Below are 19946 nucleotides of genomic sequence, written 5' to 3'. Positions count from 1 at the left end.
TCTGCCTACTCTGTGTGCAGGGTCCTCTTTCAGCAGGTCTTCCATCTGTTGCATATTCTTTGAAGCTCTTGTTAGCAGATCTTTTTCTTTCGAATTTTTATCTTTGGAAATACCCAAAATTTGACTCAAACTAGATTAAATTGTTTCAAAAATGAGCAATGAGGCTACTGCTCAGAGACTGCAGTGAGTATATGCATATTTTTGTGCATGTGTGTGACCATTAAAGGATTCCTAAGGCAATGGCATCCCACTCCAGTACTCTTGCCTGGAAAATCCCATGGGCTGCTGCTCAGAGCCTGGTGGGCTGCAGTCCATGGGGTCGCGAAGAGTCGGACACAACCGAGCGACTTCACTTTCACTTTTCACTTTCATGCACTGGAGAAGGAAATGGCAACCAACTCCAGTGTTCTTGCCTGGAGAATCCCAGGGACGGGGGAGCCTGGTGGGCTGCCGTCTCTGGGGTCACACAGAGTCGGACATGACTGAAGCGACTTAGTAGCAAGGCAGTTTCCAAATCAGAAAACCCCAAAATATTGTGACTAAAGACATAATCACTGAAATAGCATATAATATATATAACACATATATCTACACACATATAACACACATAATATATAACACATATATCTCAAGGTGATATTTGAATGTAGATCTGGGCTGAGGCCTGAGACTCTGCATTTCTACCATGTTTCATGCCAATGCTGAGGATGGAAAGACCACTCCTTGAGAAACTCATGTCCATGCGTATTAGATTTTATAGGCCATAATATCCGAAGCAAAAGAAGCAGCAGTAAACTGGACAAATCCAAAGGCCCACACTATAAAATGGTTAAGTACTATACTACAGGCATATCATGATATACTACATTCTGATGAAAAACAACACACTGTATCACGGTGCTCTTTGGATGGATCTTATAAACCTGTGGGGGCTTCCCAAGTGGCACCAGCGGTAAAGAACTGGCCTGCCAATGCAGCAGACGTAAGAGTTGCAGGTTCAGTCCCTGGGTTGGGAAAATCCCCTGGAGGAGGGCATAGCAACTCACTCCAGTATTCTTGCTGGTGAATCCCATGGACAGAGGAGGCCGGTGGGCTGTAGTCCATAGGATTGCAAAGAATCGGACACGACTGAAGCGACTTAGCACAGCAAAGCACTATAAACCTGATGTTGAGATTAAAAAGAATACGATTTCTTTAACAAGAGGCAAAATTAAATACTAACAGTTAGGGACACACACATGGGTGGTTTACTCTCGCACACATACACACACACAGCTGAGTGATTTGCATAAAAATAATAGTCAAGGACCAAGATGGGGAAGGGGAACACAGACTGATTCTGAGAGGCTGGCAATGTTCTTTTTGACCTACCACTAGTTACACTGTGCTGATTTTATCTTACTTATTATGCTATTCTTAAATTTCACAGCTTTTCCTGTATACAAGCTGTTTTTGACACACAGAAAAAGGTTATACAAATCAGCTCCAAAAGGGAAAAAACAAAGATTCATCATGAAATCAGGACAATTCTTATCAAGTTTTTTTCTACACACCACTCAAAAGATGTTTTCCTAGGAATTATTTTTAGCTTGATTATTGTTTACACCAAAATGGAATTCAGTGTTTCACAACACTGACAATTGGCCAGCATGATAAGTGTTTGTTTATCCCATATAAATTTGTATTTCTTCAACACAGGGAACCACAACATTCTTCTTGGTCCACTCAAGGCTTCTGTGCTTACAGATTTAGAAATGCTAAATTTCTATTGCTAAATCTTATTATTATTAAAAGATCATTTTACTAGTGAAAAAATCTATTTTATTACTTTTTAAGATTACTTTAAAATAAAAGAAAGTGGCTTATAGTGAGACACCTATCAATACTTTCCCTTTACTTAAAAATAATCACAGCAAGTTTCATAGTATACAAACTTGTTCTACACAGAACTATTTAAAAGAAAAAGGTCAGCTTATTATTTCTAATTATCCCCCTGAATTTTCAATCCCACAAGCAACTTCTAAATAATGATTCACACATATCCGACATCTTGGGTGCCACTGTGTCTATGTATCAAGTCCTAATTTTTTTTTTAAACACTACCCACTAAGGAATCAGTTAGGATCCAACTGTCACGGGATTTTAGCAATAGTCCAGCTCAGGGCTAAAATAATAAACAAAAAGCATCCCATTCCCAAAATGAACTGATAAGTGACCTAGAAACCAGTTATTATTTTCAACCTCGTGTATGACAGCAGCTGATGCCAGGGATACACCTGGATATAAATGAAACAGTGCTTTTTAATAATACAATCCAATTACCCAAATTTTTAGACATCCCATGACCAGCAACAACTCATATTGTATTCTATTCTACTATAGCCAATACTACCTCCCTCTCTCTGTAAAGTTCCTAACACATGAAACTCAGTGAATTTTAACTCTGGCTATTGTAGCATTTGCTTAAGGACCTAAAATTTTAAATCTGTGGACAGTTACTGAGAGATTTCTAATGTTTCTTTTTGTAGACAATGTCTTCACACCACAACAGCTATATTTATTCTTTTAAAATAATTTGGCTGACTAGCATATATAATATATTGACATTCACTCAGTTAGTAAAATCCCACTTTCTTTCTTAGGGTAGTTTCCTGTTTCTTACTTAAGACTGTGGTCTTGTCGCAGTCTATTTGGCTTTTGCAAATAGACACATTTGCTGGTCCTGTTGACTTGATTGGTTTCCTTATAATTAAGCCTCTGAAATTAGGAACAGGGTCTAAATTTAACAAACATTTTTTCAAATGTGCTTAGGATTTGCTATTGTGTTTTAGGCATTTTTCCTTCACTTGTCTGAGTAACTCACTAATATTATTTCTAAGAAACATAAAATGAAGAAAATCGATGCTTTAAAACACAGTCAGGAGACTTCCCTGGTGGCGCAGTGGTTGAGACTGCGTGCTTCCAATGCAGTGGGGGAACTAAGATCCCACCTACTTACGCCACCAAGAAAGAAATAAACAAAAAGATGATGATTGTAGATAAGTTTCAAAATGTCATTAAAATTTTTAAAAATTAAAAATAAAACACAGTGGGTCTACATCATGGTGACTTCTCAAAAAACTGCGACTCTGCCTACCTTCAGGGATTCAAGTGAAGTTTATATAGAGGAAAAATACAAAGCCCAGCTATTTTCCTACAAGTTGGAGTTGTTTGTCTAACCTCAAAAGGAGCTACCGTTTGAGTTATAAATCCAGCACCCGGTGCACCAGGCCTTTTCTGTCTGTCTGTCTTCAACATGGCCATTTGGACAACAGAAACATTAGGGGGAATACATTGGAGAATTTCAGTACCATGCCAAAACATATTTATTTTGAAGAACTTTGGATGGATTACTGGCACCATGCTCATTTAAATGAATTTTTTTTCTCTGAGTACTAGAATTTTAGATTTTGCATTGAAACTCAAAGTTGGTATGACTGCAGTTTTCCATCATCCTCACTTCTGAGACTCCTTCATATTCCACATGTTATTTTCAATAACTAGTTACCTGCTTGTTCAACATCATTGATAAACATAGCTTAATTAGATTAAGCCCCTTATAGAAATATTATACATTATATAGAAATTACATTATATAGAAATATTGTTCTTAGGGATAAAAATTTGGTGATTCGTCAATAGGAATGAATAAGCCATCTGAAAGGGCTTTAAAAATACAAATTCCTTTCAAAATATCTAATCAAGCAGCATCACTACCACTCTGACCTCCTGCCATTTATTTCCTTGCGTGACTGAACTTTATTCATGAGATATTTCTAGATGGGAAATAACAATGGCTCTCAGGGTTTTAATTATTCTCCATAAACACTCAAAGAACCGAGCCCAAATCCATTTCTTACTATTCAGGACATTATTGCTAACAAACTGCACTGAAAGAACCATGGAAGGAAAAAGAGGGCAGAACAGACCTTAGAATCTTCATGATGCATCTGAGCCTTTCACAAATATTTTATTGTAATAAATTAGAGTGTTAGGAATTCAATTTCTCTGGTAACAACCAGAAAATGTCTTCCCAATGCTAAAAGCAACTTCATTTATACAAGTCCAGGAGCACAATTACCCTTTCCTTTGGAGCAGCACTTTCTGTTTCTCAAAGATAATCAACTTATCTTTCGACAACACTTTACAGTTTACCATATTCTTTAGACCTCTTAACTTCTCAAGCCTCCCTACTTGCCAAGTAGGTATTAAGTCCGTTTTACAGATGAGGAAACCAAAGCTCAGAGAGTAAATGATTTGCCTTAAATCACACACACCCACACACCCAGGTCAAGGATTCAAACTCAGGTTTTCTGACTCTGGTTCTTGTTCCTTTCACTACACTGTAATAAGTGTGCCCATCTTGCTTTTGATAGAAAGAAGAAAGAAAGAAAGTGCTCAATCGTCTCCGACTCTTTGCGACCCCATGGACAGTAGCCTCAACCAGGCTCCTCTGTCCATGGGATTTTCCAGGCAAGGGTACTGGAGTGGGTTGCCATTTCCTTCTCCAGAAAATGCTTTTGATAGAATAAGTTTTTAAAAGACAAAAAACATGCTCTACTTTGAGTTCTAATATATAGATAAATACTTGGCACCCAGTCCTTAATAATGTTCAAAGAATTAAGCTTCTTTTAGATGCCATATACAAATCATTTCTCGCTTAAATTACGGGTTTTGAAGTTTAAAAGTACACAAAGAGACTGAGCGCACTCCGTATGGGGCACACACCCCGCAGGTTCTGTGCCAAATATGTCAGCCACACTCGGGTCATAGCTAAAGGACTTCTGCAGATAAGCCTGGGCGTTGCCTCTCACGGCTCTGAAACCGCCGAGTGACTTCCATAATTACACACTTCTCAGTAACCCAATCCACTATGGCCTATGCCAGTGTCCCCTTTCCCCACTGGCCACCAGCAAAGTCGCTGACTACACACAGGCCAGCCCTGCAGATAAGGAAGAAAAGAGCATTGACTGGATTCCACTAATGACCATGGTTTAAGTCTACAGCAACCCAAATTAGAAAACCAGGTCATTCGTGTAATGACCTATAAGGGAAAAGGATCTTAAAAAGAGTGGGTATGTGTATATAACTGATTCACTTGGCTCTACAGCAGAAACTAACACAGCACTGGAAACCAGCTATACACCAGTAAGGGCTTCCCTGGTGGCTCAGCAGTAAAGAACGCACCTGCCAACACAGGAGACGCAGGCTTGATCCCTGGGTCAGGAAGATGCCCTGGAGGAGGACATGGCAACCCACTCCAGTATCCTTGCTGGGATAATCCCATGGACAGAGGAGCCTAGTGGACTACACGGGGTCGCAAAGATTCAGACATGACTGAGTGACTGAGTGTGCATACTCCAATTAGAAAAAAAAAAAAAAGAAAGAAAGAAATTCAGGTCATTCTTTAAGGAACTTAAATGAAGGGGGCTGTGAGAGAGAAGTGCTAGATTCATTAGCTAAGTCATGGTGTGTGGAACTCATCTGCTATGCTACAACATGGCCTTCTCTATTAGACACAGACAGGCAGCCTTGGATTCTTTCTAACCAGCTGAACTGTTTCTCCAGGGCCTCCCTCCATGCTGCCCTCTCCCCACCTAAATCTAGAAAAGTCTGTCATTGAAAACCTTTCTGCATAAAGGTTTGGAATCAGACTTTCCACTCACCTAGTATATTTATGTTCCCTTGCATCCTCTCCATCCATGTGTATAATTATATGAGAAATTACTTAATTGAGGGTAATCTGGCATTGGCTGGGCTTACAACAAGCATGTTATGAGCATTTCCGCTTCATAAATTCTATTTGGATAAGCAACTCCAAAATCAAACAATTTCATTCAATTTTATCTTATACCTTCATATTCTCAGGTTTACGGAAAGAAACTACAGTGAGTCTCTAGAAAATGAATGGCTCATGGGGAATACACTTCGTGTTGAGTTTTCTCCCTGTTTGGGACAGTCACAGGTCACTGGCTCTGTTACAGTAGTGGATTAAGCAAAGCTATACAAACTGCTTAAACACCCTTAGAGACAAATTAGACATCACCATCATTATGCCATTATTAATGTTTCATTATTCTGCTCCTATAATAAATTTAGATGGTGAAAATTCAAAGGGCTTTTTTTTTTTTTTTTTTTTTTGCTTTTGGGCACATCATAAGCTCTCCAAGCTTGAATTATTTTTCTTCCTAGCTGAAAATATTTGGGCTTCCCTTCCCAAGGCTGAGTAAGCCAACTGTTGTCTCTAAATGAGCTCTTATTACAATCAGCATCACTACTGTCAGTGAGTAGTCATTTGTAGGACTTAACTTGGTGCTCAACGCTCTTCAGAGTTACACTGACAGGAATAACCTATGGCCTCAAAGGGTTTCCCTCTAAACTGGAGAACGCTGACATGAGTAGGTGAGGAGAAAACTCAGAAATAGAATGTTGCATGAATCTTGGACATAGACAGAAGTGATTTACATGATATAGCAGAGACCAAGAACTAGTGCGTGGGTGTGGGGAGTGGGTGGAGGGAGCAGGTGCCAAGACCAGAACCCAGGTTTCTAAGCAGAGGGACTAAGGCAAGCCATAACATCTCAGCCCTCACAGGGGTTAACAACTTACACACATAGGGAAAAAGCTCACACAAACAGACCCAGATTCCCTTAAGAAGCTGAGAGTATCAAAGTCCCCGAGGGAATGTACATACCTTATTTCCCCAAAAAGGGAAAGAAAAATTCTGAAACTTCAGAAAGGCTGCCAGATGACTACCCCAACTACAGAAAGTGTGTTCGTGAAAGAGGAGGACAGTTAAGAGAAAACAAAGAAAAAGTTTTAAGACTCTACCTACTTATAACAATAGACAGCCAAGAAAGCACTTTCACATGGAATTCTAATTTTGTCTAACGACTACCAGAGGCAGCTAGTGCCAGCTGCGCTACTATTTAGAAGGATCCCTGTGGTTATTACTGGATGAAAACATTTTACTAGAGAAGTCCTGGCCTCTGAACATCTTAAATCTTGCCATCACATTTAGGTCTCCTTTTTCCAGGCACTAACATTAAATATGCCAAAGTGAAAAAATAAAAAATAATAATAATAAAAATTTTTGTGGTCATTTCATTCTTCCATTCATCCAGAAAATATTATGCAAGACACCGTTCAAAAAGCACAAAATGAAACAAATTGGATTCTAAAGCGTTAAATCTCATCTGAGATACAACAGACACTTCTGTAATACAAAGTAGAATATGATCAGAGCCATATGTGATCCTCTGAAAGTTCAAAGAAAGGTAAGGCTCTTTCCAACCGAGACGATCAAAGGAACTTCCCTGAAGAAACTGGCTTTTGAATTGCGTTTTGAAGGACACACAGCATATAGATATCCTGGGACAGTGTGAGAGGCAGCAGACAGAAATTTCCAGATGGGGAAACATGAAAATAAAGGCAGAGAAGCACAGGGCGTGTGCTAGCAACTTCAAGGGCTTTAGTGAGGTTCCAGTAATGCAGTTTACGAAAGGCAGTGGCATAAAGGAGCTAAACAGTGAGTTGGAAAAGACAAAGGCAGATGTTAAATAATAAGCAAATGTGTGCATATAGAATGGACAACAGGGAGCCTACAAGGAGTTCTAAATAGTGGAAGAACCTACAGTTAATACCGTATAACTCCCCTTTCTCTATTCCCGACTTTAAAAGTTGGCCATTTCTGCCCTTAGACTAGACTTGACTAATCAGCATGTCAGATTCATTCCACAGCCATAGTTTCTTGGAGAGCTGTGAAGCATTCTTCAGCTCTGCATATGAAATCATTTTCCTAGTCTGAGAGGAGAGGACAACCTTCCAAGTGTTCCATTACAGCTCTCAGACTGAAAATAACTTTTGATGAGACTTTTCCAAATGATTTCCTTTATTTAGACTAGGAAAAGTCTCTTCTAGTTCAACAGGTCTTTCCTAATCAAAACATCCTATAATTCATTCCCTAATATGTAATATTGATTTGGTTTCTTTAAGCCTGTTCATAGTTCATCATTTCCTCCTATTTAAAGTGTTTGAATTGAATTTGTAAGAAAGGAGGCCATACTAATAAAGCTTATTATCTTCTGCTGTCCTAAGCAAAGACTACACCATGACTGTGCTTGCCACGTAGCAGTATTCAGTAAGGGCAGACGTCACTGTTATTGTTATTGAAGATCTAAGAATGGGCAGAGCAATGGAAGTCTGCATTTATACTGGAAAACTTTCAAGATAATCTTCAAATCCTTTGCTCTGTCCCTTCAAGAGCCACAGCTTTCCTTTCCTCTAGACTGGTATTTCTTAAAATATACACAACCAAAGACCTGCGTCTGAAGAGGTTGAAGATGCTTGTTAAATTGCAAAAATTCTCCCGACCCAATCACAGTACTAAGAACTTGTAGTTTCTTAAATTCTCCAAGTAGGCCTTCTGCCACTAAAGTTCATTAATCATAGCTTTAGATTATACTTCCAACTTGGATAGCTGAATCCTTCTCTTTATTCACTCTATAAAGGGAATGTGCATATCCTTGGTAACCAAAGACTTAGGAATATTTTCAGTTAGGTTCAAAGACACAGACTTACATTATAAAAACTACAGGTACAGTCCATGCTTTCATGAAAAATTTGCAGTATCCCTGGGGATACTCTTCCTATAAAAACACAAGTGGTATAAACACACCTTATTGTTTCCTCATCTGAAAAATGGAAATATGAAACCCTTTTCCTCCATTATCACATATTCCTAAAACCTTTTTAAGTCTTTATTGAATTTGTTACAATATGGCTTCTGCTTTATGTTTTTTGGCTGCGAGGCATGTAAGGTCTTAGCTCTCTGACCAGGGATCAAACACGCACCACCTGCATTGGAAGGCAAAGTCTTAACCACTGGGCCATCAATGAAGTCCCCCAAAACCCTACTTAATGATGCCTTCCAAATAAGAATAACACACTGCAGATATTTTAGAGTCTCCTGAGCTAACCATGTATCATACAAATATAAAAGACATAGGAGAGAAACAATAAATAATAGTTCTGATCCTGACCAGGGCAGGGGGGAAAAAAGAGAGTAAGTCTTAGATTTCTTACAGAAAAAAATGTGTATCTCAAGATTCAGATAGAGCAATAATATTTTTCAATCATTCAAGAATGTGAAAGCATTGGAAGCTCTTGTTTTAAGAATTGCTTTTCTGCTTCTCTGGTGACTCAGACAGTTGAGTCCATTTGCAATGCAGGAGACGCAGGTTCAATCCCTGGGTCGGAAAGACCCCCTGGAGAAGATGATGGCTACCCACTCCGGTATTCTTGCCTGGAGAATTCCATAGAACAGAGGAGCCTGGCAGGCTGCAGTCCATGGGGTCGCAAAGAGCTGGACATGACTGAGCAACTAATACTTTCATTTTGGGCTTCCCTGGTGGCTCAGATGGTAAAGAATCTGTTTGCAATGCAGGAGACATGGGTTTGATCCCTGAGTGGGGAAGATCCCCTTGGGAAAGGAATGGCAACCCAATCCAGTATTCTTACCTGAAGAATTCCACGGACAGAGGAACTCAGTGGGCTAATCCATGCGGTTGCAAAGGGTCAGACACAACTGAGCAACTAACACTTTCACACTTTCTGGACTGTAAGTTATACCATCTGGATTCTATGAAACTTCATTTGCCCAAATTCAAACAGTGTGCAAATACATGGGTAAAATTCATAGAATTTCAGTAGGTGCTTGGTGAACCAAAGGGCATAAGTCATATAAAAAAACTTTCAATTAGACAGCATGGGAAGAGATGGAGATGGAAGCTGCCAATAATATCAACAAGTGACTAGTACCACACAGAAAACATCCTTATGAAGAGAACATAAGGATGAAAATCCAGGAAAAGTTATCAGATCTTAATCATTTCCATACCAATTTCTTTCAATTACTCAGCACAGATGTAAACATAAGAATCAAGCAGATGTCACTGAGATGGTGGTCTACTGTAGAATTTGGTTTTGATAAATGTATTGCTATAGAGAGCACTAACCACCCTTCTGCAAAAGGGGACCAATGAAGTGGTGAAAGGCTGTTCAGAAACAATCTCTCTCTGAAAATAAACCACTGGAAATTTTCATTTTTAAAATGTATCACTTGGACTTTCCTGATGGTCTAGTGGTTAGGAGTCTGCCTGCCAATGCAGGGGACATAGGTTCAATCCCTGTTCCAGGAAGATTTCACATGCCATGGGGCAACTAAGCATGTGTACCCCAATGACTGAGCCGCCGTGTTGCAACTCCTGAAGTCCACACCTAGAGCCTGTGCTCGGCAACAAGAGAAGCCACCCCAGTGAGGGGCCCACACACCAAAACAGAGAGTAGCCCCTGGCTAACCGCAACTAGAGAAAGCCCACACGCAGCAACAAAGACCCGGCACAGCCACAAATAAACAAATAAATCTTTAAAAATTAAAATGTATCACTTAAAATCGCCCTAAGAATCATGAAATACCTAGGGATAAATTTAACAAAATATGTGCAAGACCTGTATACTAGAAACTTCAAAACATTCCAAGATATTAAAGACCTAAATAAACAGAGATGCCATATACACAGATGGGAAGAACCAATACAGTATTGTTAAGATATCAGTGCTGAAACTGATCTCTGGAGTCATTGCAACCTCAATCAAAAGACTTCAGGATTTTTCTTAGAAACTGACAAGGTGATTCTGAAATTTATATAAAAATGCAAAAAAAAAAAATAGAATAGCCAAAATAATTTTTACGAAAGAACAAAGCTGAAGAATTCATACTACCTGGTTTCAGGACAGTAATCAAGAGTGTTGAATGGAAAAAGGATAGAAATAAAGATCAGGGAAACAAAATAAAGAAAACAAAAATAGGCCCACACATATATAGCCAATTCGTTTTTCAAAGATACTAAGGTGGTTCATATAAAAACTACAAGTCTATTTAACAAATGGCTGAAATAACTGTATATACATATGGGGGAAAAGCATTGAATCTCCAGCCTTACTTCATTCCATGCATAAAAATTAACTCAAAATAGATCATAGACTAAACACAAAGATCAAAACCATATATTTTCTAGAAGAAAACATAGGAGATAGTCTTTGTCTGACTTAAGTGTGCAGATTTCTTAGGCTATAAAAATGAACCACTTAAAAAATAAAAGATAAACTAAATTCTGATTACCAGAAAAACTTTAATTCTCTGCAAGATACTTATGAATATGAAAATGCAAAGCACAAGCTAGGAGAAAATATTTGTAAAATATATGTGACAGACTTGTATCCAGAATATATTTTTTAAAAACTCTACACAAAGTTGGAAGTAGGACCTGATACTTCTGGATTATTTGACATCAGCTCCAACTTAATGCTACCAATTTATTTACTCTGTCATTTGAAGTTGGATGTTTTGATTTTCTAATAAAATACAAATGTATCAACAATAAAAAGTTCAACAGTAAGACAACCTAATTTTTAAAAATAGGCAAGAGATTTGAACAGATCCTTCAACAAAGGTAGTACACAAACGGCAAATAAGCACATATAAAGATATTCATCGTTAGGGAAAGGAAAAGTAAAACCACAGTTGCAGATACCACTGTGCTGTGCTGTGCTTATTCCCTCAGTCATGTTCAACTCTGCAACACCATGGACTGTAGCCCGCCAGGCTCCTCTGTCCATGGGAATTCTCCAGGCAAGAATACTGGAGTGGGTTGCCATGTCCTCCTCCAGGGGATCTTCCCAACCCAGGGATCAAATCCAGGTCTCCTGCACTACAGGTGGATTCTTTACCAGCTGAGCCACCAGGGAGATAACACTATATATCCATAAAAATGGCTAGAATAATAAAAAACAATACCCAAGGGGTTGTGAGGATCTGGAGTAACTGGGACTCTATGACACGGCTGGTGGGAATGCAAAATGGTCCAGCTTCTTTGGAAAGCACAACTGGTAAACTTTGTTGTATATAAATTATACCTCAGTGAAGATGATTAAAAAACAGCAGCTCAAAGTAATTTATTTAATAATTTATTTACTTTGTTACTGAGCATACCTCTTTCTAAAAGCTATTCTTGATATGTTGTTGGCCTCACTTGCCATAATTAAAAAGAAATCCACAAGCTAAATAGTCAACTTTGCCAATTAACACATTTGTAATAAATAATGCACTCCAAGGGGATCATACAGATCTCTTAGATTTACAATTTCCAAAATATTTCCATAAGTCATTCATAATTCTACTTAAAGAAATAAAAATTCTGGGAATTGTGTCACAGCTGTTTCCATCAAGGTCCGAATGTACCTGCATTCCTCAAATCATTACTTTATCTTCACTGACATTTCATGAGATTTGCTTTATCCACCATCCTTATTTAATCTGCCGTAGTTTGCGGCAACCCAACACACATCCCTATTTCCTAGACATATGTTCACCTTTTAAAACATAAAAACAAAAGTAACATGTGCTACCAACCTGAAAACCTAAATCTTAAAACTAAGCTCCAGTTGGGTCTTTTATGATTTCTTTAGATATTCCACAATTTCCTATTTAACATAATAAACACACACATACCCACTTCTTTCTAATAAGCCCTTCTTTTAATCTTCAGATCACAAGGTTCAGATAGTTTCAATCTGTGATCCACATGGTCAAAATTAGTCATTAAATCAGGCTCTCAGGCAGTGCCTGACAAGGACGGGCTAAAAAGGGACATGGAAACGGCTCCTTTGAAATTGGTCATCGTTGAAAACATTTGCTAGCTGTGACAGAGATATATTAATACAATAATGCATCTATTATGGGTGTTTATTTCATAGGACCTTAGATGGACTTGGAACGTTCTATGTGAAACTATGAGCCCATACATCAACAGCCTAGTTAAGCTGTTGGATCAAAGTTTTTGTGAAGAAGTAACAAATCTCAGCACAATGATGGTATTTCTAGTACCTGAAGATGCTGCAAAACCATGGTCTGGTCCATAGCTAACATCCATCATGTTGATACAGATTATACACAATCTCTTCCCCTACATACAGCTGTATGCATAAACCCAAACCACATTTCTAATTCACTTTCCTTCTATCTCTTTGCACCCACAACATCTACAGTCTAACTGTAAATCAAAACCAGTTCCTTATACCTATGGCTGATTCATGTTGAGGTTTGACAGAAAACAAAGTTCTGTAAAGCAATTATCCTTCAATTAAAAAATAGATAAATTTATTTTTAAAAAACAATTCCTATTTTTGCTACTTAAGTGAAACTAAAATACTGTTTTACTACTATGGCAGGGATAAAGACAACAGATACCTGAATTTCCTCAGTGACTTCAGAAAATAACTACTTTTAAAACATGTAATTTAAAGTTCATCAAGATCTACAGTGAATGCTACAGATAAGTAGGAGAGAATATGGGACGGAAAGCTCTGTTTTAAATTTAGTCCTGGGACTTCCCTAGTGGTCCAATGGTTAAGAATCTACCTTACAACGCAGCGGACGTGGGTTTGATCATTGGTCTGAGAACTAAGATCCCACATGCTGCAGAGTAACTGAGCCCAGGTGCAGCAACCAAGACACAATGCAGCCTAAAGAAATAAATGTAAAAGAAATAAATTAAGCCTTTTCATTGGGCTTGTATGTACTTAGTCGCGTCCAATTCTTGCAACCCCATGGACTGTAGCCCGCCAGGCTCCTCTGTCCACGGAATTTTCTGGGCAAGAATACTGGAATGGTTGCCATTTCCTCCTCCAGGGGATCTTTCCAACCCAGGGGTTGAAGCAGAGTCTCCTACATTGCAGGCGGATTCTTTAACAGCTAAGCCATTGGAGAAACAATCTTTTCATTATTTATGTTTAAGGTGATGTCTTATTCTTTCCTTAAGCTCTTCTTTTGAAAGATCAGCACTGTGTTTTCTGGACCACTAATGTCACAGCACCCAGCGCATCACTCTTCACAGTGTGTACTCAATAAATCACTTAACTGATGGATGGACTGATGAAAAGAGCCACAGTCACAAGGTGGTGATCCAGGTCATCCACTGGCAGTTTTTTCAAAACACTTTTCCAAACCATTTTCAGTATTTTTTTAGTATCAGCTCAACCACTTGCTGGATAACTTCCCAAAAGTCATTTGACTTGTCTTTTTCATGAAAATTAAACAAAAACAACCTTCCACAGCAAAGGTGATGAGCTAGATATCCAAGGCTTAAAATAATATAAAGTAGTATTCGTACTACCTGGTTGAAATTCTTGGCTAATACACCTTAGTAAATAAATTACTTCCTAAAAGATGGTATCAGAAGTCAAGCTCAGTGTAGCTCATATACATTAAATTGACTCTCTGGGTCTTCCTTTCCTGTAATAGTATCCCCAAGTTTACAAAAGGTGCTCAAACAATAAAGCTTTCTTCAAACAGCATAACCAAGTTGTCTGAGTCAGCTCAGGCAATTCAGTTGTTTTAAGGTGCAGGAAGTGGTGGGGGGGGGCGAGTTAGGGGGGCTTGTAATTCCATTTGTATTCACAGGCAGGAAGGCAGGCAATGTGATGCAATGTGATGTTCATGTACATTTTGGCAAAAGATAAACTCTTCACATCAGACTGAGCCCCAGGCCTCTTGCTCTGGCTGCTCATGCCGAATAGCACTTCTAAGAAAGCATTCACATCAAGCTGCCAAAAAGGATTCCTTTAAAAAGAAATAATCTCCCCTCCTTGTTTAGCTGACCTTCTCCCCGTTTTCTGTTCCTCTCTCGATCCCTGTGGGATATGCCAGCGTCTTTTCTCACTATAAAAATTGTGTGACAAAGGGCACCTCTGGATGAGGGAAGATGTAAACTGGTTTCTGGGTTCAGGCTTAATTTTCCATGACTCCAGAGATATTAAACATCAGAAAGCTCACCATACAGAGAGTTGGCATCTACTCCTCTGACAGTTTCTCCATTGTTTCAGAATCCAGAAATCGGAGGCCTGGAGTAAGTCATTATGGAAGAGAAACTTTGCTTTCTGGAGGGAAACTGAAAGAAAGGTGTCTTCTTTTTAAGAGCAACTAACTCAATACATTTCCTCTAGTTTGGAGACTTCAAGAAAAGGACAGTTTCTTTAAAATCTCAACCCAGAGACAATTCTTTTTTTTTTTTAATTTGGCAAAAATGCATGTCCCAAAGCCAATCATGCCTGGTCTGGTCCCCTACTGGACCTCATAAAAGACTAGTATCATACTATTCAGTTGACCAAAAAGTTCATTTGGGTCTTTCCATAACATCTTACAGAAAAACCCAAATGAACTTTTTGGCCAACCGAATATTAACCATTTAGAGTTCTTTCCAACTCCAAATATGAGGTCATCTGTTTTGAGAGAACTCAGACTCATATCCTCTCTCACTCTACCCTTACTCTCACCTGTACAACTAAATGTGTACTCAGTGGATAAACTAATAAATACATAAAAAATTTTTAAGTTGAATACAATCTAAAATGAATTAAACTATCAGACTATCAAAACTGGTAATCATAGCAGAGACTAGCTGTTTACTAGGGTCACAAAGAGTAGGACATGACTGAACAACAACACTTGCCACTGCCTGCTCCAAAAAACTCCCCAGGTGTGTACCTCGTTTTGTCTTTTGATTGCAAAGCTGAAACTTTATGTTGAAAACAGCCTTACCTGGGTCCCTGATTAATAACGTAGAATTTAACACCCCGTGATCAACAGTACTAAATTGGATTGTTATGTGAAAGACAAGCTTGTTATGTAAATCATTAAGTGTCTTGGGTATCTACATAGTGGGTCCCATGGTGTCCCCCAACCCCTATGTCATGCCCATATCCTAACCGTGAAAACCAGTGAATGTTACTATATTCAGGAAAAGGGTCTTTGTGGATACAATGAAGTTAAGGATTTTGAGTTGAGATCACCCTGGAGGATGCAGGTAGGCTCAGATCCAGTGCTAAGTGTCCTTATAAGAGACAGAAGAGAAGAAACAGACACAAGGAGAAGAGTTTGAAAAGGCCATGTGAAGAGACTGGAGTTACACAGCCACAAGCCAAGGAATGCCTACAGCCACTGGAAGCTGGAAGAGAGAGGAAGGGTTCTCCACTAGAGCCTTGGAGGGAGCATGGCCCAGCAGACAGCTTGGTTCCAGACTTCTTGGGCCACCAGATCTGTGATAAAACACTCTGTAGTTTTAAGCCATGGAGTTTATAGTCATTTGTGATGGAAATCCTAGGAATCTAATATAGCATCTGTGTGTTAACTAGCATTACTCTAACTTATACTGGAAGTTAATAACAGAAAAGGTATCAACATCAAGTGCTGATACCTTCAAATCATAGTACATGGGACATTGTTAATAGGATGCATTCTGAGGATACAAAAGTACGAAAAAAAAAATAGCCTTCACTTAGTAATTTTAGTAATATTTTAGTTAGTAATGATATTGATTGTTATTTTGAAATTTTTAATATTATAGGAAGACAAATTATTAATGTTAGGAATAAAATACTTCAATGAAAAAAGATAATTATAAAATAAAAAATAAATTTATTTATAAAAATTAATTTGGAAAATACCAGTATGAACTTACAATGTTTAGACATACATTTTCAAGGTCTAGACACTTAAACTGAGAAGCAAATTCACCCAGGAGCTGTGACAACTTAATAATATGACAACTTCTAATACCACAGCCCCAGGCAAAAGAATAGGGCTCCTTGGAGAAATGTCTTATTCTAGTTCTAGTGCAAGGAGAGTACAAGTTATTCCTAAGAAATGACTTTTGCACCACAGAGCCAGCTTAAAGAATTAATACGGTCATGTCAAAAGGACAGAGGAGCCAGAATGAAGGCGTTCTCAAATGTTAAAGTGCTGTTAAGGTAGGCCTCAAAAAAAAAAAAACCCCCTCATGACTGAAATACACTGACTATGAAAATCCATGGCTTCACAATGCTATTCAGAAAAGGAAGCCAAAGAGAACTCATTTGTCACCTTTTGAGGTATCAAACTAAGGCCTTACTGTGAGAAATGACAATTGAAGGGAAGAATTACAGGGATGATTATATTCCAGGGTAAACAAATACCAGATGAATTGCTAGGTGCTAGCTTAATGTTGAAGAGAAATAAAATTTTAAAAACTCAGAGATTTTTTATTGCAAGTCTTTAAAAAAAAATTTTTTTTCTTAAATTTATTTATTTCTAATTGAAGGATAATTGCTTTACATACACTGTTGGTTTCTGCCATACAGCAACATGAATTAGCCACAGGTATACATATGTCTCCTCCCTTTTGAACCTCCCCTCCCACCCCTCCAAGTTGTTACAGAGCCCTCTTGCAACTCTTAATGAAATTGATTCAGCCAAAAATTGGTAATTGATTTTAAAACTCATGAGGTACAAGGCTGACAGGTAACAAGATGGACATGTGATGTCACAATAACAGCCCACAGATTCCTTTCTGTATGAGGGAAAAACATACAACAGAAAAATCAGGTTGTCATCTGCTCCTTTGACCTTTATTATCTAATGGTGAGATAGACATTATTTGTCTCATATTCCAGTCAAAAGATGTTCAGCACCAATCTACCATATCTTTACAACTAACTTCTAGTTAACAGGAAATTCAGGAGCTCAGACACCTCATCAACCAGGTAAATGCAGGAAACAAAACTTCTACAAAATGGCTTACCTGGTCACTTTACTATATGAGCATCATGAATAAAACTCTGTTCTAGATTGAAAGAAGCAAAGAACATAACCACTAGATGCAATGTGTGCCCAATTCTGGACTAGATTTTCATTTGAACAAAACTAGGTGGGAAGAATGTTAAGAAAACTGTGAAACATGAACTGGGCAGTAGATGCTATCAAGAAATTTCTTACTCATTTTAATTGTGATGACTTTATTTGGATACAAGAGAAAATTCTCATTTTTATAAGATGTACAGTGAATTTTTAAGGTAAACTAGAAAACAAAATATCAAACAAAAAATCCAACTAACGCATAGTAAAAATGAGGATTACATAAAAGGGCAAGACCAAACAACCAAAACAGTAAAAGAAAAATATTAAGGGTTTGAAAGACTTTAAAATGAATGAAACAGATCCCAAAACCTAGAATGATTTTGAAATAAACAGTATTTCAACACATCACAGGATTAGGGAAATATAACAGAAATTCAAACAATTTAACACCAAATAACACTGAATACAGTAATAATGTCAGCAAGCCAGAGGAATCAAGGGGGAGAGGCAGAGGAGATGGCTGTCTGCTGAGGAGACAGCTGAAAGCCTCAATGAAGTGAGTGGTACTAAACACAGAATCAAAGCCTGGAACTTGGGGATGGAGGCTGAAGGCAGATTAAACCTAGAGTCTTGGAGCAAGAAGAAAGGGAACAGAGCAAGGGGAAGACTGTGGCTGCATCACTATCTCTTCCCTCAGCTTCTATCCCACTGAGTATGCTACCTACTGTTGTTTAGTCACTAAGCCATGTCAGACTCTTTCCGACCCCATGGACTGCAGCACACCAGACTTCCTTGTCTTTCTTTGTCTCCAAGAGTTTGCTCAAACTCATGTCCATTGAGTCAGTGATGCCATCCAACCATCTCATCCTCTGTCAGCCATATGCTGTTCCAATGACTAACCTGGAGCTGCCACTAAAGCAGGCTACAACCCATCCTTCCCACTCTTTCTCATCACTCCTCATTTAACTCCCCTGGGGCTCCAAGGACAAACCCTCATGATCTGGAATCTGATGGTCCATAAGAAATCATTTATTTACCAGTAATATTTGCTTACCTAGCACAGAAGAGCTCTAACTGGCTCACAGAAACATAAATAGTTTAAAAAAAAAAGATATATGTATGCTCTTCAATATTTTAGGAAATTTGACTCTAGTGGCAAAATGGCTTAATAGTTATCCAGTAACTTCCTTGGCTTTCAAAAGAAATAGTATTAGAAATTAAGTGAAGAGTTTAAAAAGAATTATATTCTTAATGATTAGATACATTCAAATGGTAAGGATCAGTAGTGTTAAAAAAGACGAGAGCATAGTAAAGTTGCAGGATATAAAATTAATACATAGAAATCCCTTGCATTCCTATACACTAACAATGAGAAAACAGAAAGAGAAATTAAGGAAACAATCCCATTGCAATGAAAAGAATAAAATAATTAGAAATAAATTTACCAAAAAAAACCAGAAGACATATATATATATATATATATATATATATATATATATATATAAAGCTATAAAACACTGATAAAAGAAATCAAAGATGACACAAATAGATGGAGAAATATACCATGGTCATGGATCAGAAGAACAATATAGTGAAAATGAGTATACTACCCAAAGCAATCTATAGATTCAATGCAATCCCTATCAAGCTACCAATGGTATTTTTCACAGAACTAGAACAAATAATTTCACAGTTTGTATGGAAACACAAAAAAACCTTGAATAGCCAAAGCAATCTTGAGAAAGAAGAATGGAACTGGAGGAATCGACCTGCCTGACTTCAGACTATACTACAAAGCTACAGTCATCAGTATGATACTGGCACAAAGACAGAAATATAGATCAATGGAACAAAATAGAAAGCCCAGAGATGAATCCATGCACCTATGGACACCTTATCTTTGACAAAGGAGGCAAAAATATACAATGGAGAAAAGACAATCCCTTTAACAAGTGGTGCTGGGAAAACTGGTCAATCACCTGTAAAAGAATGAAACTAGAACACTTTCTAACACCATACACAAAAATAAGCTCAAAATGGATTAAAGATCTAAATGGCAAGACCAGATACTATAAAACTCCTAGAGGAAAACATCGGCAGAACACTCTCTGACATAAATCACAGCTAGATCCTCTATGACCCACCTCCCAGAGTAATGGAAATAAAAGCAAAAATA

The 19946-nt window shown here is 38.1% G+C and overlaps 1 protein-coding gene across 4 annotated transcripts in view; it reads right to left on the bottom strand.

Annotated features, from left to right (window-relative positions):
• FMNL2 (formin like 2) overlaps positions 1–19946 on the bottom strand; it is a 326598-nt gene that overhangs the window by 106783 nt on the left and 199869 nt on the right. The gene's annotated exons all lie outside the window — the stretch shown is intronic.

This window comes from Capra hircus, chromosome 2 (assembly GCF_001704415.2).
Source record: "Capra hircus breed San Clemente chromosome 2, ASM170441v1, whole genome shotgun sequence".
In the NCBI taxonomy this organism is placed as follows: Eukaryota; Metazoa; Chordata; class Mammalia; order Artiodactyla; family Bovidae; genus Capra; species Capra hircus.
This window is presented reverse-complemented; position numbering and strand designations above follow the sequence as displayed.